The sequence below is a fragment of the Gavialis gangeticus genome, unplaced genomic scaffold (assembly GCF_001723915.1).
Source record: "Gavialis gangeticus isolate Ggan-Ray unplaced genomic scaffold, GavGan_comp1, whole genome shotgun sequence".
Taxonomy (NCBI): Eukaryota; Metazoa; Chordata; order Crocodylia; family Gavialidae; genus Gavialis; species Gavialis gangeticus.
The window spans coordinates 36,116,600-36,137,521 of record NW_017728997.1 but is presented as its reverse complement, the minus strand read 5'-3'; the positions used below and the strand labels follow the sequence as shown (position 1 = coordinate 36,137,521).

The following is a 20,922-nucleotide window of genomic DNA, read 5'->3' as shown; positions in this document are numbered from 1 at the left end:
GCCTTCACCCCGAATCCCTGGCACACGACTGGGGCAGGCTGGTGCCTCATTGTGAGCCCATGCATTGCCCCAGGCCACATGGGTGCAACTGGAGTGGCTCCTCTCTGACCAGAGACTCAGTGCCAGAGAGGGGGGGCAAGAAGGAGGGAAAAAACAGTGTAGCACCAGCCCGGCTGGGCCCAGACAGTTCACAGCTTCTGGCCCTCCTCCCCTTGCCCGCAGGTAGAGCCTTATTGGAGCTTTGACTTGCCAGGGCCAGGCTATCTGATTTGTGAACAGCTGCAGGGGCAGAGCTATGTGCAGACAGCCTGGTCAGGCAGAAACCTGGCCAGGAACTCAGTGCCCTCTGCCTTCGAGCATACACTGGGGGTAAGGAGGAAAGGATAGGGTGGCCCAGGCCATAGAGGGGAGCTGCAGCAGCTGGCTGGCATGGGGAAGGGAGAAGAGTGAGAGGTGCCAAAAGCCAGAGTGGCCATGGGCCAGATACAGTTCTCCTTCAGAGGAGTAGCTACGGGCAGGACAGAATCATTTGGCAAGCTGGATCTGACCTCTGGGCTGTATTTGGCCCACCCCTGCTGTAACTTCTAGTCAACCACTGCTGTCAGCAGCCTGGTTACTGCCACTGTCCTGCCGGGTCCACACTGCTGCCACCCAGGGTGCGGGACTATCATGGTACATTTCTGAGAGCACTTGTATTTTGTATCATCTTACAAAAGTTTTTAAAAATCCATTTCTAAACACAGCAAACATGTTCTACAGTCCATTCCCAACTCACGCATACACGGAACGATATACATCTTACATAACAGAATCAGGCCTAGCACCTTCACAGTGCAAAACTCCATAGTCAGTAAGTCTCTCTCCTTCAATACAAGCACCGGAGTAAAATATCTCCATAAGACTCAAGTAAGATATAGGGCTAGCTAATAGTCAAAATTCCCTAAGAAACATCTCCAATATGATACAGTCCACAGTATATGGTTCTGCCAAGGCACATCCTCTCTCTCCTTCATCATCCCAGCATTTTGTCCCAAGTAATTATTACCACTTCTACAGATGCTGTAAACATAACTTCAACTGAAGGCCCCAGGAGCCATTAGGAAGTGTGCAGAAAAGGTGTATACAAACTAACCCTCTGAAAACTTTCTTCTACATCTATATTTAGATTCCATTTCTTCAGTTTTAGCCAAATGCCTCATGAATTTCAGAGCAAGAAGCATGCATGCCAGTCAGTCACCTTGGAATAATGAAATCATGTGAAAAAAATTCAGTTTCTTGATCTACAAAGAAAATAAATTCTGTGGTATTACAGTATGCTCAGTTTAATTAATCTATGCACGTGTTCTTTAGTAAAAGGGTCTCATCCAACATTGTAGCTAATGGGACTACTCCTGAATAAGAACGGAGCATAAAGTTATTTGCAATGGAGTCATATGAGGCTACTTATCAAGCTTTGTCTTTTCTGTAGGGCTGCAAATTGGACAACTACTGGTTTGTCAGGAGAATTCATTGAGCACAATCAGCATTCAGAGGCCTCCATAAATTATAGCTGCCTGTATTTCAGTGGAAAGAGAATTCCAGACAAAGTGCTTACTTATGCCAATTTATCCACCTGGATGTTGCTTGCTATTAGCAAGACTTAATTCTATTTTTCAGCGCAGATATACATCTCAGTATTTTGTACATTACAATATTATTATAATGTGCATTACTTGAGGCAACATTTTCATTAAAATATCAGTGAGCTTCTAACTGTTTGTATAGCTACTGCCAGATGATAAAAAACACTTTCAATTTGAAATACATTTTTGCTAGGTGTATGCTTCAACCCCTTGCTGTTGTGGTATTTCTTTGACAAATTGAGCCTAATGAAGCATTAAGATGGGAAAAATAAGAGAAGAGTTAGCTTACTTCATGCAAGAGGAGATTTGTCACCAAAACATAATTGATGCTATAGCTTCAGTTATTTTAGGTTCATTGACACCACCTGCAGATTTTATTCCAATTATGAAACATTTTAATATCCAGAACAATACTTCAGTATGTGGAAAGCCATACCGGAAAGTACATAACACTGTTCAGGGTCACGTACTGACTTTGGAGTTTAGGAACAGAATTAAGAAGTGATTTTCCTTATCTCTCCTTTCTTCTAGCTAACATTACAATGCAGCCATGAGCTATGATACTGGAGCCTGTAGCATGAGTCAGCTAATGCAGCATCAGGCCTACAGCTTGTTTCTCAACAGCATCTGTTCTCTCAGTATTATGTTTAGATGATTTAACCCAATAACATATTTTGTTTCTTAATTTCCCTACTTCAGAATTACATAAAACAAATGGAACAAGCTTAATTTAAAAATAAACTCTAAGCTCCTCCTCCTCCCCTCTATTATTAACTGTATGTCAATATGAAAACTTTTTTAACTTCTTGCCCTATGTACTGTTAAACTTCACCCAGGTTGAACGGTTACAGTAAACTAGCACTTTTAAAATAGATCAGGTTTTTTGGCTTGATGTAAGCTTTGGAGATGCAACAAGGGAGTTTTGAAATAGTCTTTGATTACCAGATGATGGGTACTCAATACTTTTTGACCACCAGGCCCCTTTAAATGTCTCCAGCTAGACACCCAAAAAGGAAGGAACTCAACATGACAAGTTATTCTTGAAAATCTTGTGTCTGTTTAATTAATATTCTTTTCTGCTTCTTAAGCACAGTACCACACTACTACTGCTTCTGTGTTTTGGTTTTAAGCACTGCAAAGGAATGTTATTTTGAGCCCACCTACACTAGAGCAAATTGCACAGACCAACTGCAGACGCTTCCTCAGCCTGACTAAGGGTTTTAGTACCCAAAAGCTTGCGAAGAAAAATTTTCCAACTATATCAGTTGGTCTAATAAAAGGTATTGGATTTACCCAAAGAATCTTGTCTGCTTGAAGTTTTGAGGAACTTTCTATTTTAAAAGTTGAGATTACAATAAAGGAAGTAAACTCCCATGAACAGGATAAAGAGTGTAGAACATACCAAGTTTTCAAAGCTCCAATCCTGACTCCCATGCCCCAGCATGCACAAGTGGATAGTTCTACTCTCTGTAGTGCTGGCATAAGTGTGGAGTGTGTCCATGGGTAATTAAGAACACCAGGTGGAATAATAAATAATGGCCTGTGGGTCAATCTGTGCTTTTTGTTATACTAGTTTACCAGTGTACTGAAACTCCATTACACAGGTAGATTTGTTTGATACAACCAGATATTAGACTACCTTTTCCCGCTCCTAACTCAAGGCTCACCTATTTCCCAGGCACTTTTTAGATCTCCTTATAACTATCAGGAGTCTCTAAAGGCAATACCTTTGGCTTTGTCAGAAGGCTGAGGGAAGTTGGCAGTCATCTGTGATTTGCAGGGCTCAGCCTTTAACAACATGAGATATCTTCTTTTTAACTGAGTTGTAGAGGGACTCATGTCTCATACTTCGAGAGTTACCCTGTTCTTCACATCATGTACTTAATATATTTTAAAAATATTTCTTTATAAACAGCTTTAAAGAGAAGTGTGCACGGTGTGTGAAGTGCACAATTCCTTTCTTGTTCAAAGAAAACATTTTAGAAGATTATTTAAATATTTCCCACTAGAAGATATTTGATAAATATTTTTTTCCTAACAATGATTCTGTGGATGATTTCACTAGCTGATATTTTTTAGAGGAGATGAAACAGGGACTTGTACAAGATTATTCTTTGGTAAGCTTGCATCTGCCAACAAAGATAAAAGCACCACATGTTATTAAGGGAAAAGTTATAGTCAAAAAGAACTAGAAATGTTGAAATGTTGTAAGCATAAGTGATGTGTTAGAGGTTACTGACATCACACTTCTATAAGGTATTATAGAGGGTATTACACAGAACTACAATGAATCCATTGACTTCTTGGGTTTCTCTAACAGTTAATAACCTGGGTATTAAAACTTCTGTTAATCATTTATGAAACCTTCATAAACTATTTGTAAATGTACCATTAATAGAATTTATACTTTTTTCAGATATTCTATCTGCAATAGCATAAAACAATTCCCATGACACTAATTTGACTTTAGATTATGGACACTGTTTTAGTAGTCAGGGCAGAATAAGGGCGTCTGCAAGTGTTCAAATGAACTTGTGGAATTTTAGCAGTTTAGTTTAAGTAGCTGGACCCCTACTCGTAGGATCCTGTACAAGTGTTTGAGGGGCTGGCTGAGTGTGTTTTCAGTAGTGCAGGCTGTCTTCAGAGCTCAGTCAGGTAACCCCAGAGCATGCACCCCAGTCTGCTTTGCAGGCTCCCATCTGCCTGGAGACAGGTGACTGCAGTCAAAGGCATAGATCAGGGCTGATTGGCTGGTGGCCCCAAGAGACCACACCTCTTCTCCACAACATCCTCTCCCTGTGTTAATCATGGCATAAGTGGCAAGTGTGCCAATTTAAGGCACCCATAACATGGAAAAATCAGCCATAAAAGTATTCCCCATATGATATAGAACATCTTTCTGGCTGGTTTGTATGGCACCTTAAACTGAATACACGGCATGTCCACACGTGAGGGCTCTCTGGGACCGATGCCCTATAATCAGCTTGTTGTTGGAATCAACTCCGGACAGCAGCAGTCTCCAACCCGTGTGCCAGCTCTGGTTGGACTCAGAGAATCAGGGTCTTTCATAAGGTAAATGCATTCAGTTGATCATCTGCCCCAGTTCCAGTGTACTGCCACATAGAAAGGGTATGATTTGGATCTGATCACTGATCCCACAATCATGCCTCCTGCCATACACATATGGCATGGCTGGAAGCACAGTTGTTGGAATCAGATATCAGATCCCATGGCACCTTTAACTGAATGTGTGCCAGGGGCCTAATCAAGAGATTCACAGAAAGCAGCTTATTCACTTTTTAAGAATGCTCACTAGCTAATAATGTTTGCATCTTCATTCTTCAGCACTTGTAGATCTAATTACACATACTTAAAGCCAAAAACAGGCACACACATACTTAAAGCCAAAAACAGGCACACACCATTATATCTAAATATTATCAAACTCAAAATATGTGATTACAGACACACATATGATCTCCTTTACAAAGGTAAAAAGTTTTAATAAAAGCTGAGAGGCAGTACACCCCACCCACCCTCCAAAAGGGGGCTGAAAAATCCCAGGACTGAACTCCCTCTGCTCCCTTTCTCTCCTCCCATTCTGAAAACAGCAACAGGTTGAGCTCAGCAAGAGTGTACGAAGCGTATTTGATTCGGATTCGGCCCGAATTGGGGAACAGTGATTTGATTTGTTGATTTGGATCACTGTCCCAATTTGATTCGGCCAAATTCGAATCTGAAGATGCAACGCCAATTCAGAGAATCACCAATTCAGCCACTGACACAGCTTTAAATGTTTTTTGTACATACCTCGAGCTACCAGGCAGCTTGTGAATGCTGCGATGGTGGGGCAGATGGAGTGTCCCACAGGAGCACAGATGGGCTCTCCGCATGCTCGGCAGCAGATCCAGAAGTACTTCCCCGGAAGTACCACACCCCAGCGCACCTCCTGGCTCAGCAATTGGCTGCAGCGGGCGGAACCCTGGGTGCCCCCCCTAAACCCAGGAGGCACCAGCTGCTGAGCCAGGGCACGGGGGAGGATACCCCGTGCACTCGGCAAGTGGACCAGAAGTGCTTCTGGTCTGCTTCCTGGTCCACCGCTAAGCATACTGAGCCCCCCCCCATGCTCCCGTGGGATGCTTCATCTGCCCCAGCATCTCAGTGTTCACGAGCCATACCTGGTACCTTGAGATATACAGAAAAAAACATTTAAAGCTGTGTCTATGTCTGAATCATCAAATCTCTCTGAATCAATTTGGAGGGATCCAATTCAACTTGGAGAGATTAAAGGATTTCCTGATTTGATTCAGATTCGGAGATTCGGCTGCCGAATCAGGCTGAATCTTCACCAAATTGAATCAGTGACTGAAGCTTTGCACAGCCCTAGAGCTCAGCAGACACAAATTACAAAAAATGCTACATTTTGAAATGTCTTTATTTGACACTTTATGCAACGAGGGGTCAGATTTTCACCCGATCAGCCATTTTTTAGGCTGTCAGCAGCCGTGAATTTCTGTTTGGTCACAGCTATAAGCTGCTTTCTGCAGCCAGATCAGGCAAAAATTGTTACTTTTGTTCGCACCTTTTATTTATAGGAGTCTAGACTTTGACCTCAGTTTTAGGATTCTATAAATTCACACAGCTACCAAACTAACATAAGCCTCTTCACAAGACCAGGACCAGATTCTGATGGGAATTATTTTCGTAGATTGATCGCTAGATTGTAAGGCTGGAAGAGACCTTGGAAGATTGAGTCCAGTCCCCCTCCACCAAGCAGGAATGACAACTGGGGTCAGGTAACCCCAGCAAGGTGACCGTCCAGCCTCCTCTTGAAGATTTCCAGGGTAGGTGATTGCACCACCTCTGGAGGGAGCTTATTCAACAGTCTAGACACCCTACATGTGAAGAAGTTTTTCCTACTGTTGAGCCTGAAACAGTCTTATTGGAGTTTGTGACCATTACTCCTGGTTTTCCCAAGGGTGCTCTGGTGAACAGTTGTTCAGGGAGGCCACTGATGTACACCCCTGATGTAGCAGTAAGCTGCTACCAAGTCTCCTCTCAGCCTTCTCTTTTTCAGGCTGAAGAGTCCCAGGTTTCTCGGCCTTCCCTCGTATGGCTTGCCATGCAAGTCTCTGATCATATGGGTGGCCCTTCTCTGAACTCTCTCAAGCTTTACCACATCCTTGTTAAAGTGTGGCGCCCAGAATTGGACGCAGTACTCCATCTGCAGTCTCACCAAAGCCGAGTACAATGGAAGAATCACTTCCTTGGTTTTGCTAGAGATGCATCGATTGATACATGCCAGAGTATTATTTGCCCAGTTGGCTACAACGTCACACTGCCAGCTCATGTTCATACTATGGTCCATTATTATCCCCCAGCTCCCTTTCATTCATAGTGCTGGTCAGACTGGCATTGCCAAGCCTGTAGGTATGCAGGGTATTGTTCGTCCCCAGGTGGAGCACTTTACATTTCTCGATGTTGAATTTCTGATTCCAATCAGCCCAACTTGCCAGCCTGTCTAGGTCCACCTGTATCTGCAGCCTATCTTCAAGCGTAATCACGCTTCCCCATAACTTGGTGTTGTCTGCGAACTTGGCCACTGAACTCTTTACCCCCACATCCAAATCACTGATGAAGATGTTGAATAGCACTAGACCAAGCACTGACCCCTGAGGGACAACACTGGCCTCTTCACCAAGACGACACAGATCCGTTCATTAGGACCCTCTGGGTCCTACCCGCAGCCAGTTTCGTGCTAACCTGTCTCGCAGTTAAGCCCACAATCCTCCAGTTTTGTCACCAGAATATCATGGGACACCAGACAAAAAGCTTTTTGGAAGTCATGGTATACAAAGTCAACCTCTTCTCTCTTATCCAGGTGGTGAGTTATCTGATCATAAAAGGAGATGAATTTGATAAGACCAGACCTGCCTGCAATGAAGCCATGCTGGCCGTCATTCAGAATCCTACCTTCTGCAAGTCTATCGCATATAGACTCGTTAATGAATTTTTCCAGGATTTTCCCTGGGATAGAAGCTAGACTAATTGGCCTATAGTTGCCCGGGTCCTCTCTCCTCCCCTTCTTGAAGATGGGCACAGCATTGACCCTCTTCCAATCCTCAGGGATCTCTCTGGACACCATGAGTTTTGGAAGATTACCTGCAACTTCCTAGATGCATAAGGGCATCAGATACCTTAAAAGGAGCAAGAGGAATAAGATAAAATGGGGCTTTCCTTCCCATTCTCATTCTCCACACAGCCAGGACCTCTTTGGCTTGCTGCAAAGCCTATCTGGTAGGCTCTGCAACCCTGAGGAATTCTGGCTGATTTAGCAGGTCCCACACTCCTTCCAACTTGTTTCTTTGGCCCTTCAAGTTTACTTGGGTAAAGTGCATGCCTACTTACTTCAGTCCTCTGAATTAGGACAGAGAAAATAGAAAATAAAGATTCAGAAACAGGGGTTTCTGATGTGTGTGTGGGGGTGGGGTTCACCATTTAAAGCATTTTATTGCCAGGGCTTAACAGAAGTGCATAATTTTACAGCCCTTTAAAAATGGGTACAGCAGTTTAAATTAACCCTTCTTAAATGAGATTGAATTTGAAGTGCTGTATTTTATAGCACTTTAGCAAGCTACAGCACTTTAAATTATTTCTGTACACTACTCAAATTTCCAACCAGTGGAGAAGTCCCTGGAGGTTGCAGAACACCCCTTGCCTCTTAGCCTGGAAAATGCAGGGAGGCTCAGAGACACTCCACCCCCCACCCCCAGCACCCTCCCAAACACTGCGCTTCTGTCATGTTTAAAACAGCTGTAACTTTACAGTGCTATCAAAAGTGTTCTAAATTATAGCACTGTAAAACATGCACAGAGCACTTCTGTACATGCCCAGGTTCCTGTAGAAAACAGCCCCATTTTCAATGCAACACAGAGTTGCAGAGGATCTCAAGAGTTTATCTGCTCTATCCCCTTGCTCTGAAGCAGGATCAAATATGCCTAGGCAATCCCTTACAAAAGTTTGTCTAACCTGATCTTTCAGGCATGGAAATTATCCACTTAGCTCAGTTTTACTTAATACTACCATATTTACCCAAAGACAAGATGACCCCAAATGTAAGGCAGCCCACTAATAATTGGATTCTACACACAGAACATTTATACATGCATTATAATTTTCCATTTATGGACTCTATTTATTGGAGAATCATTTTCAAATTCATCCCTCTCTACTACTGCAGGTGGTGGGAAGAGGAGTAGTAAGAAAGGCAGTAATGGGGCAGGTGGTGGTGGCAGGTGCTCAGGGCCAAGCAGTGCGGAAGCATGGGAGCAGGCAGTGAAAGAGGCAAACAGTTTGCCCCCTGCTGCCTGTCCCCCTCATTTACTCCTCCATTGCGTCTGTCCCCCACTCCCGCAACAGCATCAGGCTGCCCTGAATGCCCCTTCCCCTGTTCCCCCCTCCAGGCCACTTCTGCCACTTGCAGCCTCATGTCCCTGAACCCCCCTTCCCCTAGTCTTCTCACCCCGCAAAAGTTTATGCCCACCCAGCTGCCCCTGCAGCCCCCCTTACCTTTGCTCTGTACCAGTAGGTTCTATCTGTGCCAGACCATTAGGCTCCACCCCTGCACAGCATGGGGCTCAAGTCTGGCCCCACAGCAGTGGTGCTGAGATGACACTGCTGTCCCATTCTGGCCCTGTAGCAGCAGCAGACTCCCTGCCACTGCTGCTACAGGGCTGGACTGGAGCCATGCTCCATGACCCAGGCTGCAGCAGGGACAGAGACCGCCAGCATAGAGCAAAGATGAGGAGTGCAGAAAAGGGGGAAAATGATGGAGGAGTGGCATGGGCAAGGGAAACTGGGGGTTGCAAGGGAGGCATAGCGGGGCTTGCTGAGGCAGCAGAGGTGGGCAGGTGGCAGCTGAGCCTCCAGCTGTAGCCCCAAACCCAAAGGTGGGGCCAGAGCCACAGCAGTTGCCTAAGCCTAAACTCCAGTGAGACTGAAATCAAACACAAAACACAAAGGACTACCACAGTTTGACATTATGATGGATTTGGACAATAAGCCTACATTAGAAGATTTACAGAAAGCCATTAAATCAATTCCTGGGAACAAGGCATCAGGCAACAACTGTTTGCCTGATGAAATCTAAAAATATGCCAACAATGATTTACTTTGAAAGCTACAAGAACTTATACTGCTCTGCTGGAAAGAGGAAGTAGTACTGCAAGATTTCAAAGACATTCAGTTTGTACAATTATACAAAAACAAAGGGGACAAAAGTGACCCTGACAACTATAGAGATATCTCCCTATTGAACATTGTCGGAAAAATGGTCACTTGCATCATGCTCCCCAAATTGCAATCTAACTATTGAAAGAATCTATCCGAAAGTCAATGAGGTTTTCACTCATGTTGCTCCACCATTGATACGATATTTTTGATCAAGCAACTGCAAGAGAAGTATAGAGAAAAAGGAATACCACTGTACATAGCCTTCTCTGATCTGACAAAAGCCTTGAATATAGGCAACAGATAGGCTTTTTTTTTTTTTAAACTCTTCTGAAGAAACTGGGTTGTCCCCCCAAAACAGTTGAACATCATTCACTCATTACATTGAGGCATGAAGGCAATTGTAATGTACGAAAACAGACTCAAACACCTCTGACATCAATGATAGGTGAGACAGGGGTATCTACTTTTAATTCCTGGTTGTTCATGCATTCAAGGACAGCAATGACTGCAATTATCTTCTAACAGGACTAGATAGAGGCTATTCAACAAAGAAAGTTTTAGAGCAAAAACCCGGTACTGAAAGACTTCCTGTCTGAAGATGACATGGCCTTATTGCCCACAGTGAATCTTCCTTACAAAATCTCTTGGGAAGAGTTTCGGAGTCATGCAAGAACTTTGGGCTGGCAATTAGTATCAAGGTGACTGATCACATACCAAAAGGGTGGAAGAACCAATACCTGACACCACTCAGGAGGATAAATCTCTTGGTGCCATTGACCGTTTTTACTACTTAGGTTCAATGATCAGCAGGAATCTTGACCTTCAGACTGAACTGACTAACAGAATCAGAAAAGCAGCTAAGAATTTCAGGCTTTTATAGAAACATGCATGGAATAACAGCAAACTATCAGCTAAGGTGAAGATGCGAATCTACAAAACTTGTGTGCTGTCATCCCTGCTTTATGGATCAGATGTGGACTACGTGTGCTAGGCACATGTCAAGAGACTGAACAGCTTCCACATGCAATGTCTGCATAAGATCCTGAAAACAGAGTGGGAAGACAGAATACCAAACACAGAGGTACTGAAGCTGGAACATAAGACTGGCACACTTAGAAACCACTATCAAGAAGGAGAGGTTGTGATGGATTGGTCATGTCAGAATGGGAGGAGACTGTATCCCCAAGAATATTTTGTATAGAGAGATTAGAGATGGCAGGATCACTCTCTATAGTAGCACCACCGCATGTGCAAAAATGATATGAAGTCATTGAACTTCAGTGTAGAAAGCTGGGAGGAGTATGCAAAATCCTGTCCAATCTAGAGGGAACATTTGGCCTTGGGTGCAGCTCAACATGAAGTTGGTTTGATCCAGATGATAGAAGCAAAGCAGAAAGAAGAAAGAAGCATGCTGTAAACTTGGACCCCAACTCAGACAACATAGATCTGTGAAACTTTTAACAAGATGTGCCGCTCTTGAATTGTGCTCGTCAGTGACAAACTGATTTATCAAGCATCTGACTAGACCTCTTATGTGTACACCATGATCCAGAGTATCAATGGTTGCCTACTACTACCTCAAACGGGTTACAGTTCTCCAGCTGAGGCTTCATCACTGTTGAACAGACCTGAATAGTAAATTTAAACACATGACCTTCCAATATGAAGTTCAGATTTGTTTGCATCACCTCATACAGTTGAATTATCTTCCGTTAGTGACCCACTATAACCCCCAGATCCTTTTCTAATATATTTCAGCCTGGCCAGCTATTCTATCTTTTTTTTATTATTATTCCCAAGTTTAAAAGCATTCACACAAAATCACAGAAATCCCCTCTCAACCAAAATAAACCTCCTGAGAAAGAGTGTAGATCATCTCCTCTTGCTTTCTATCTAAATGGATGCTGAGGATAACATTTAAATCTGGGGCCTCAGAAAGGTCAAAGACTCTAACTACTCTGGCACTTGGGGGTAGGAGTAGAGCACTGGCTCAGGTCTAGGGCTTGCCAGAAAACAAGAAATCTGTTTTGATGAAACAGCAGGCACTCGCATGTTTTCCATGCTCTGTCAGAGAGAAAACTAGACTTCTTGCGCATAAACACATATGCTGAAGTGATATATGTAGAGAAGGCAAAAGCTAAAGGACAGAACACTCACTTGAGGTAACTAAGACTCAGATTCAAATCCTTACTCTGATTTAGAAGACAGGGCTGGAAGACACCTTATAGACCAGCAATGCTCTACGTAACTGGCCCTAGGGGCTGGTTGAGTGGAGCTGGGCAAATCTCTTGGACCTGGCTGCATGCTAGCATCATCTAGCACATATAGCCACATCATTTGGCTTGTGGGGCTCCTGATGGATCTGAAAATTTGGCAGCATGTGAGTGCCAAATTTCTGAAACCTTAGGGAGACCCACAAGCTGGATGACATAGCTCCACAGGCTGGATCTGGCCAATAGGTCAGAGGTGGAGCACTGCTAATGCACTGATACAGGTATGGGCTTCTGCAGGCTACGGCCTACAAAAACTGTCACCCACAAAAGTACGTTGTAGCCTATGAAACCTCATGCCTCTGGATGGGTTAGTCTCTCTGGAAAGTACTCCAATTAAAACATGCTCTCCCACACCCACCCCAAGCACATGTATAGGCAGCCTGAAGATGTCATTCTACCCTGCCTTCTGACTAACTTCAGACCAACAAAGCTAACTACCTCTCTGTAGACTGTTCTGTACCATATTTTGACCCAAAATTCCATCCTGGATTTGAGAGGATTTCATTCTTAATCAAATCAGGTTTTACAAAGGAAAATAATTCATCTAGAATTCCTAACAAGCTCTTGGTGGGTCACCTTCTCTAGATGATGTCTCATTATCAGGAGCTAGCATGAAGCAACACTCTACCCAAAAGGTGGCCCACCTCTAATGAAAGAAATTCCTTGGAGATAGTTCACCAAGTCGTATGCCCTCTGTGACACTGTAGCCACACAAAAAGAATGCATCTTATGTCATTAGATAACAGTGCTGAAAATTGTATTGTTTCAGACCCTTTCACTAGTTTGCTAGACAGAACAATTCACACCGATTTAAGATGACAAGTATGAAGTCTCTTTTTTTGATCCTCATTCCACGCCATGTGCAGAGTTGGGAGGGGTGGGGGGTATTTCTAATGAGGTCAATAAACAACAAAGTTTCAGATATCTAGTCCAGAGGTAACAAAGACTTTTTTTTTTTTTTTTAAATTCTGAGGTGCTGCTACATGCTATTCTTATACACTTTGAAGTGACATATTATACCACACTACTTCCAGAGTAAACAGGATAAGCATTAACAGTCATATTGTGCTATCAAGTATTAAATATGCACATAAAATAAATTACATTTTCTGCTTAAAACATAGGAACAAGCCTTACCTAATTAAAAGGACTGTCAAACTGACACATTTTAATGGCTCCCCATGAACAAGTTTATTATATTTGGGGAAAGTAAAAGCTCAGTCTAATTTATCTATTTTAATGGCTTTAGTTTAAATACCTAGGCCAAGTGTAAAATAATGACTTTTTACAAAGTGTTGGAAAGTCTGTCGCATCCAAGCAACCTGAAACAGATTACCACAATAAAGTTACAGTGCAGCATAACAAGAAAGTATTTTAAATAAACTCAGGCTCCAGAACTGTTCTACTAAGGAATGGTATAATTGCTGAAATCTTTTTTCCAAAACGAAAATACATATAGGCAAGCAGTGAAACGACCGATGTCAAGAGACTATTCACTAGAATAAAATGAGTAAGTGCTTAAAAAAAAAAAGCAGATGCACGCTGACCTATTTATTCTTTTGAACCATTTTAACGTACAAGCGAACTAAATTACAACAATGGAACACAAAGACTTTTATTGGCTGGGACCTGATGACTCTGAGCCAGCCTTCTCCTTGTGTTTAATTATTTGGTAATATGGGGCGCACTGACATGCAGTCATTGTGTGGGGCCTGGAGGAACAGGTATTCAAACTGACTGTGGATTTGCAATTGGCTCTATCTGGTGTCTTGTCAGATCCAAGACTTACTGATCTTCAGGGAATAGCACATGACATCTTTCTAGAAATCCTTTTATGTTGGCTATAAGGACCTTCAAACTACTAATCTAAGAGGGTACCACCTTTTGTGACTCAACAAGAGAGCCCTAGCTACATATAAATCTGAAATGATGTTCCTTTCTGCATGGGAAAGATGGGCATTAATACACATACTTTTTTTTTTTCAGTGATGAGCCATAGATTCGCTGCTTCAGAGCAGGCTTGATTAATTGAGTCTGCTCTGCACACAAGATGAGGTGAACTGCACTGCTCCAGGTGCAGTTGTGTAAGTGGCGAAATGCATGTCAGCGCACAGAAAATGGCGGCAGTGCCTCTGAGGTGTTTTAGTTCAAAAGCGTGCCGCCGCTATTTTCTCAGTGCTGATGCACATTTTGCCACTTATACAGCTGCATGCATCACAGCACTGAGGGCTTTTAAAATGCCCGATGCTGCAACGCATGCATGTGTAAAAATGTGAAATAAGACCAGCACGGCAGTACAAAGTATCTATTCATGGCCAATTTTCAAAGAGCAGTTTTCAGAATCTTAGGGCCTTGTTACACTTTACGCTGTAAGCTGTACAAATGTTGATTTGCAGCTGGGGTGGGCAAAACACAGCCCACCACCTGACTGGATCCAGCCCACAGGCAGGCACCCAACAATTAATTGTATCCAGCCCCGCTGGTGACTGCTCTTGCTGCGCTCTGCATGGGGCTGAGTCCCACCCACTCCCACCTGGGGCAACTCCTGCTGTGCTCCCAGCCTCCCCCACTGGAGGGCACCAGCCCCAGCCAGCAAGCACAGCTTCTGGGCAGGGCTGCTGCCACTGCGCAAGAAACTGCAGGGCTCCCCCAGCTTCCAGCAACTCCTCCTCCTGTCCCAGCTGCAGTGCTCCAGGCAGCAGGTAGGAGAGGAAGCTGTAGCACTGAGGGGAGTGGGATGGGCTCTGCTTGCAGCTCACTTTGGTCCTCCTCATGCATAGCTGGGCAGAGGAGTGTGTGGATGGAGTGGGGCATGAAGGAGCTTGGCTGCTCACAAAGCCCAGCCAGGCAGGCATGGGACAAGCAAGTGGGATGGGAGCAGCAGCAGAAGCCAGTGTGCACTTGGTGCCATCATGCCCAGCAAGCCCATGGGATGGGAGCAGCAGCAGTAACAGGAGCCAGTGTAGGCTCAGCTGCAGCACCACTGGGCAGATGTAGGAGAGACCAAAAGAGCCAGCGGCACCAGGCTTGGCACCCTGCCGCATCCCCCCTCCCCACCACCAGGGGCTTTTCTTGCTGCCTGCCAGTGGCAGCTGCTGTCCTGCCCTTTGCAGTGTGCTGCAAGCCAGGCAGGCAGCACTGATCCCCCTCCTCTGCACCTGCGGAGGGGCTAGGCTCAGCCATGTCAAAGACCAGGCAGGAGGGAAGCTCCCCCACATGCACACCCAACTTACCCACACCCCAACGATACCTACACACTCCCCACCTCCTCTGTGGCACTGTCCCAGACCATGGGGGGCTCCATCTGGCCTCCGCTCCTTTCCTCCCCCACAGACTGACCTCCTGAGACGGGGGTGGGGCACACGCATGCATGTATGTGTGCTCGCTCAGTCCCCCACCCCAGCCTCAGATCAACGCCATGATGCTCCAAGATCTACCGGTCAGCTGAGATCTACTGGTTGGTAACCACGGCTCTAACCAATGCAGAGACTATGCATTCTATTTCTGGTTTGACCAGACATCAGATTCTTGCCATATTAGTCTACTTCATAGCTTCTACTGAGAACAATTTGGCAGAAGACACTGACATATTACAGCCAGCATAGTGAGCATCCTGGTTCTGTCTTCATCTCTTCATTTGAGATGAATAAACGACATTTTCATCTATGCATTGGGTGCCCATATGTCCCAGTTTGGCTGGGACAGTCCCAGATTTCAGAGGCTGGTCTCAGTTGGCTAGTGAAAATTAAATAGAGCATCATGGGCAGGGGGCATGGGGCACAGTCCAGAAGAAAGGCAGAGCAGCATGAGCTCTGAAATAGGAAGCCCTAGCAGACAGCAAAACTGCCCTAAAATAGGTTAGCTTGATTAGTGGAATGACCAATAAAAAGGGAATAACACCTGTGAAGAAACAATGGGTTGTTAACAGGTTATTAATTCCCTTAGCTGCCTGAATAGTAATACCAGACCTGCACCATGCTGCCCTTCCTCCACCTCTGCCTGCAGCAGCACTGCTGACTTGCAGGGTAGGGGGGCAGTGTCCCAGATTTCACAGTGTCCCATATGGTCACCCTATCTATGCAGTGTGGCAGAAGTAACAAGAAAGCAAAACAATACAGAACAACTTAACCACAAGGTCAAAAAATTACCTAGAAAGATGAGTAAGAATGTGCAAAAAAGCAAAAGACTACAAGCTAGACCAGAAGGAATACAAAAGCATGGACATGTTTTTGAGGCCAAGAGAACAGAAGTGCATTTGGGTTAAAATCTGTGCACCTCCACCAGCAAAAAGCATGTATAATAGGGAATAGGGAACTGAACTGAAATAGCAGATGATTCACCTTTGTTACCACATGTGCTAGGGATCCTAGTCACTGAATTCCCATCAGCTGGGGCCTAACTCCTAAATATACCCCTTCTCTTGCCTATTTCCAGACTGATGGAAGACATGCTATTTCAAGCTATATTTTGAGACCACTTTACAGCTGATGCTAGTGCCAAATTCCACAGCCCACTTATTGAGCAGAATTTCAGGCTGAGAAAACATTATACATCAGTGATCTGGGACCCGTGCTGACTGCCAATAGGTTTCCAGAGAGAGTTCAAGGTGTTGATGTTCACAAAGAAAGCACAAAAGACCTGGTTATCTGAGATAGTGCCTCTGTTCCTATGCTGTATTAATGGATTCAGTCTGGAGGAGTTCAACTTGAACAAACCTTTGCTACAAGATGCAGGGTACCAATAGTGGGGTATTCCCAATGTTGAGTCCTCAATTTTGAAAATCAGCTCCTTATCCATGTCTACCAAAATAAGGATTTGTTAATATTCCAAAACTTGCTGTAAAGCATAAGCTGAGGGGTGAGGGGGTTGGTTTTTATTACCCTAATTTTAAGTTGCTGGTAGGTACTTATTTATCTGTCAGTTGGGATATGTGATTTCTTTATAGATCTTTCCTTTCCACTGTAATTCTTGTTTATGTACCAGGTGCTTGGAAGGCCCTGAATGGATAAATGATTTTGTAGATAAATATTTGATTGAACCCACTGAACCCAACTTTCCAATACAGAGGACTCTCCACAATGCTGCACCCTGTACATTGTCCTTTGGAACCAGAAAACCTCTAAGAAGAAAGTTTCACCTTTAAAAAATGCCTGTTTGAAGGATGAGGCGGCCTCCAGCAGTGGTAACATGAGGCAGTGTACAATTCTTTCCTAGTCATCACATGCAACATGCCTTCCAGGATTTCAGCCAAAGGAGAAAACACAATTGGCCAGAACTTGATCTCATTCACACAGTTGTAAAAGTGGAGTAACCATCACCTTCAATTAAAAATGCTTCCACTATCACCAGTGAAGAGAGATAAAAATAATAGTCAACATTATTTTAACTACTGTTGGGTTGGGTTTTAACATTCATTTAAAATAGATAACAAGTGCAAATAATAAGGGACAACAGGCAAACACAAAAACAGTCAACCACCAATGAATGTTACCCAACTCAGTACATTAAGAATCTGTCTTCCTAACACATATGGCAGTGTAGACAGCCTAAAATCTGACAATGAAGGGAATTTAAAATCAACTCCAGGGAAGATCATGATTTAAAAGCTATTATTTGCTGCTAGCCCCCACCCCCAGCATTTTAAATGAATATATATAATAATGCGCCAATAGTGGATCCTAAAGTTCTCTTCAATTTTTAGTTCATATTTCAAACAAAGTAACTCAGGATTTTTCCCAATAAAGTGCTGCATTCTCAAATGCTTTACAAACAGTAAATCATTTTCATGACTATAACTTTTACACTGCCTGAACACACAAAGCTGAGAATAAATTTGAAGCTACGCCACTTCTGAATTTAAGTGAGTTTTGCCTCTGCCTTTGCTGATGACAGTCCTTCATGACAGTCCGCAGTATACACCAATTAGTCTGCCTAACTTTTGTAATATATGTACAAAACACGCCTTCACCTTCTCTTGCACCCCTCTCCACATGCAGGGTGATTCTACATTGATGTGACAGTTATTGGAACAAGTATCCTAATTGAACAATTAGCTGAAAAGCACAGGAGCCTAGTATATGATTGTGAGAGTATCTTTTGCTTATTTCTGAGGGAAGCTATTAGTGGCTGATATACAATTATGGAACCAATTAATTTAGTGTTAGGTGATTTTTTGTAGATACCTTGAATACGGGTAGTTTACTGCTTTGTTGTTGCTTGGTTTGGGGGTTTTTTTTTGTTTTGTTTTGCTTTCTGTTGCTGTTCGTGGTGTCATTGTTAGAGTGAATAATTTACAAAGCCAGACAAACAAAAATCCTGAAAAACTGCAGAATTGTGGGAGCTCTGTAGCATCAGGATCTTCCTGTAAGCAAAATACGTTACAGAAAATCTAAAGTTCTTCTCCTTCTTTTGCTTAGGAGAAATTGGATCATACTATGAAAACTGAACAAGAATGTAGACAGACATTTTGTAAGGACATGCCATTTAATAGCCATGCATCCTCTCTCTTACACCCCACAATCAAAAGTGGGCTCATTCCTTTGCTAAGAGTATGGCCCAGATGCTACATAGTAGAAAGAACACTAGAAACTACATTAAAATATGTTCTCCAGCTGTCCCACAGTTTTGGTTTGGTTGAGCCGAAGATTACCCTCAAGAAAAAAATTTGAAATAAACTTGTAATATATTGCAGTTAGAAAACAACATTTGCAAGTATTGCACTTGTCTACTGGTGGTCATGCTGAAGCATAGTCATTTTGGCATTCTTTTATATTTTTGCATAGAATGAATTAAGTCAAAAACAAAGTAAAAAATTATACTTTCTCTTCTGCAACATGCTTAAGTCAAGACTTTTTAATAAAAATACAAAGTTTTGCTTCAGTGATTTTGCTCTAATTAGCCATAAATCAAAGCACATTGTTTCATTAAAACTTAAGTTCCACAGGGACCATGTGACAGAAGGAAGACAGGCCAATATGAACACATACCTGATGCTTCTTGAACTTTCGCCTTCAGACCTGCAAAACAACATAAAATAAGCATTTAGAAAGCTACCACTTTTACATTTCACATTCATAAACCAGACCCCATTTATGTTCTACATATGACATTTGGTATTTCTAGTGCTTTTTAAACCTTCTTCATCAATTAATGGAAAAATGTTTTACTTAAAGTAACAAGAAATTAGTTAGGAGAAACAAAAAATAAAGGAGACTGTTAATAGTCAACAATGAAGAAACATAAATGTATGTTGTCACACTTTTGAACTTTCATAAAGACCTTTTGTAAACATTTAGTATTAAAGATTTATGTTCTACATTTGTAAACTGAAAATGTCAGCTTTTGACAAAACATACAAACAGCAGATTAGCTTTTACATTCTTTAGCCTTTCTTCAATCTTCAGTACTAAAAGGTCGCAGGGAAATACACTTGGGAATCTAATCCCCAGACTTTTTGAATAGTGTTCTGTTCCCAAGGAACTACAGATTACAAATACAATTAACTTAAAAGAAGACTATTCAAAAACAGATTTGCATGATTTTCAAATTATGAGATGTGAAAGAAAAATACACTGTTCATGTATTTAAACTGCTAATATAAGATTTTTTTCCTACCAAAAGATCCGAAGTTGTGAATCTACAATGAAGCAAAGTCTAATTTTCTCTGTTTTCTATTTTTAAATCTGGAAATTGAATACAGTATCATTCAAACTGACAAACTTCCCTTCCATAAAGAAAAACAGAAACATGATATAGCTTTAATATTTCATGAATGAGAGCAAAATCCAGAGCAGAATACACAAAATCACCACCTGATTGTGTCAAAAAATAAATCCAGTATCTCTGCTATAGATGTCCTAAAATAGCTGCTTACATAGACTCGGGAAGTAAACGATGACAAACTTCTTTGATTTATGTACCTCTAATTCTTTTCCTCTAATTCTAAAAGGTTAATAAAATGCAATTGCATGCCACACCCTATGTCAGAGCCAAAATAAAATATATGAAAAGGAAAAACATGTCAGCTACCATCAACCTCTACAAACTTAAGACTTTGGATATAAATGTGATTTGAATTTGTATTTGCTTACAGCTACAGCTGTCATTGATTGCAGAAATCTTCTGTCACTACTTCATCTTTCTCTATGCATATTAACTGTTTTGCATAAGATAATACTATTTTTGTTTAGCATTAAAATGAGAAAATTAACTGGAAAACATGGAAAGGATTTTAAATTATTGCAAACAACTCTCTCTGAATAATAAAATCATCTGAACTGTAGATCCTAAACCCACATGAAATAGGAACTGAGAAAAATGCATTACATATATATTCTAATCAAAAGGATTATAAAAGCAGGTAACAGCACTGCTTATAGCTAGGTCTGATTTCTCCTGCTACAAAAAAGTATATTTTTGATTGCTTGTTACAATTTTGCCAAACTTGGCACTGTTAAGTCTGAAGTTTTTTCATACTCTGCACCTTCCTCAGAATTAATTATTTGGAAAAGATTCAGCTAAAACAATTCAATTGTTTCTGTAAATAATTAGGAGGAAATAAATAAATAAATACACACAACATTGGCCTATTTAAGAGCATTCTTTTAACAAAAACAATTTTGTAACAACTGAAGTTGTAGTGCTTCCATATTTTGGAGACAGAGCTTGAAATTCTGCCATGGGATCATCCAAGAGTGTCAGGGACAGACCTTATGACATCTGTTTCCAGATGCAGCTAATTATGGGGCTTGTGGAATGTGGCAACTCAAACTATTTGCAGACAGCATCCTCCAGCC

The 20,922-nt window shown here is 42.4% G+C and overlaps 1 long non-coding RNA gene across 1 annotated transcript in view; it reads right to left on the bottom strand.

The window, feature by feature from the left end:
* Positions 1-19,146, bottom strand: part of LOC109289137 — a 287,443-nt gene extending 268,297 nt beyond the window's left edge. The window contains exon 1 of the long non-coding RNA XR_002095306.1: positions 19,114-19,146. This is a non-coding gene — a long non-coding RNA (uncharacterized LOC109289137). The remainder of the gene's footprint in view (positions 1-19,113) is intronic.
* Positions 19,147-20,922: the final 1,776 nt, after the last annotated feature.